This window comes from Camelina sativa, chromosome 2 (genome assembly GCF_000633955.1).
Source record: "Camelina sativa cultivar DH55 chromosome 2, Cs, whole genome shotgun sequence".
Taxonomy (NCBI): Eukaryota; Viridiplantae; Streptophyta; class Magnoliopsida; order Brassicales; family Brassicaceae; genus Camelina; species Camelina sativa.
In genome coordinates this window covers 11,135,229-11,137,737 of record NC_025686.1, presented here as the reverse complement: position 1 = coordinate 11,137,737, position 2,509 = coordinate 11,135,229, and the positions used below count along the sequence as shown (strand labels likewise).

The 2,509-nt window shown below is 34.4% G+C and overlaps 1 long non-coding RNA gene across 2 annotated transcripts in view; it reads right to left on the bottom strand.

The window, feature by feature from the left end:
* The window catches only part of LOC104722071, a 2,534-nt gene extending 2,134 nt beyond the window's left edge, over positions 1-400 (bottom strand). For both annotated transcript variants that reach the window (XR_757107.2, XR_757108.2), the window contains exon 1: positions 122-400. This is a non-coding gene — a long non-coding RNA (uncharacterized LOC104722071). The remainder of the gene's footprint in view (positions 1-121) is intronic.

The window sequence follows — 2,509 nt, the reverse complement described above, 5'->3', positions numbered from 1 at the left end:
GGATTTCAAGCTTCCAAGCTTACAAATTTCTCCTAACTAAGAGTACCCTTTTGGTTCAATCTTCCAATTTCCAAATTAAACAAAGCTAAAAACCTAATGTAACCAAATTGAGATGACTCACCGTTTTGCGAGGAGTATGAAGGCGAAGAAGAAGAAGAAGAGTCACCGAACCTATGCTTCTCGAAGTAGTCGGTCTGACAGGAATTAACTGGGAGCTTCACCGTCTTCGTCGTCGGTTTTAAGTACACATCAACAAACATCAATTCGCTGTCGTTGTCGCGGTTGGAGATCCAAAAACAAATCGGTTTCACACAACGGATTCGATGTGAATCGGTTGAATTTCCAGATTTTCAAACGAATCGTCTCTTCCATCGCCTTTCCGAACGAGAGAGAAGAGAGAGACTCGGGGAAGAATGAAAGAAGAAATGGAAAAAAAAAATTCTTTTATATTTATGCGTTTACCAATAGGGATACGCCACGTCGCCTTACTCAGGGAGTTGCTCAATTGCTTCCCAAAGTAACGATATTCTCATTCTTGGACTCGAAAATGGATCTTTAATTAGGATTTTGGGACCCAATTGTGAGAGTACCCCAAAGAGTATTCCCCAGTGGAGATGACCTAAGCGGCATGTGTTCACATGTGTATGTGTCTACCTCATGATTTTTATGGGGGAGATTTGCAGAGACACACGCTTTAATCGTGAGAAAACTATATTGTTTCATTGGGATCAAATATAAAATAGGTATTAAAAAATAAATAGTTATAAAAAATAGAAAGTAAATAATATTAACATACACAATACAATATTAATATATATATATATGTTTAATTGTTAAGATTTTATTATAATGTCGTTAATATTTGTCGCTTGTTCATTCGTTTGACTATTGCCAATGACTATCGTTAAATCAGAAATTGTCGCTAACATCTATCGTTATATTTGTTTGACTATCGCTAAATCAGCGACTGTCGCTATATCATTCGTTTAACTATTGCCAACGACTATTGCTAAATCAGTGACTCTTCGCTAAATTTTGTCGCTATGTCGTTCGTTTGATTGTTGTTAGCGACTATGATTTTATTAAAAAAATTAAACATATAAATATGTGTTATTATTATATGATTTTTGATTAAAATTCAAATTGTGTAGATTTAAATTAATAGAAAAGTTAAATTAAGAAAATTAAATTATAATTAATAAATTCTACATCCACATAATACCATTAATACATAAGTATATATCTCATAAAAAAATTAAAATTTCACACTAAAACTTTTAGTAAGGCAATTAACGTCTTCTACCAATCTCACCGGTGATAGTATCATGCAACCCTTCCATGGCTCTGTCTTCGGTAGGTTCATATAGAGTGTATCCACCATGATCATTGCTATATTCTATATTTATTGTGATTCATGGTTGTTATGTTCCATTATATTGTGTTTCATTAGTATTTTCATTGTGTTTTGTTGCATTTAGTGTCCAGGTGAGTCTTCTTGCATCTTAAAGATCCTATAATATCTTTGTCTATGTTTTGGTATGTTTTGTGTGTCTTTTGAACCATTTCAGATTAATATAATGGAAGACACATATTTGGATGCAAAGAAAATAATTGATGATTCAGAACCATTATGTAGTCCCTCAAATATCGACTCTGAAGACTTTGCCTTTGGATCTAGCTTCATAATTCTTCATCAACATTATTGGAAATTGATTTATCTTTACAATAGAGGTGATTTCAGGCCAATCGTATGTACGTGTAAAGAGTTACACCTGTTTTAGTGAACGTATATATAGCCAGCGCGAATACTGGAGTCACATGACAGAACGATCGACCATCTGGTCGATCAGACGATCAATCAAGGACTAGACTTGACCAGACCCCCAGACTTCAACTGATCGACCAAGAGATCGACTAACTGGTCGATCAACTTGAGCCAGACTTAACCAGACTCCCAGACTTGAACAACCAACCAGACGATCGACCAACTGGTTGATCGTTCTTGGAATTTGATGGACTAATTGGTCGATCATGCGGTCGATCACGCGTTATTTTTTGCAACCCAGTTCAGTTTGTTCCAGTTTTTTTTTTTAATTTTTCTTATTTCAATCCGGTTTGTTCCGGTTAGTTTCCTACTTTTAAATAAATACACTAACTCCTCATTTGGAGAAACCATCTTTTGTTTAGCAGTTTTTAAGGTTCTTAAGCTTGCCTATTCTAATTTTGTTGATTCCTTTGTTTACTTTGAAGTTTTTATTAGTAACCTCTTCTTCATTTCTTCTAATCTATAACCTCTAATTAATTATGATTTTACAAAGATCAAACTTCTACCTTTGTGTAATCATAACTATGATTGAGTAGATCCTTTAGAACTTTGGGCTTAGTAGACCAGGGAGATAGATGACTGATCTATGATGTCTAGGGCTGTATCTATGTGTTTCCTATCTAGTTTAGTGATAATATTGCAAGATAGCCTTGATCAAGCTTGAATCTAGACATTAGGATTTTC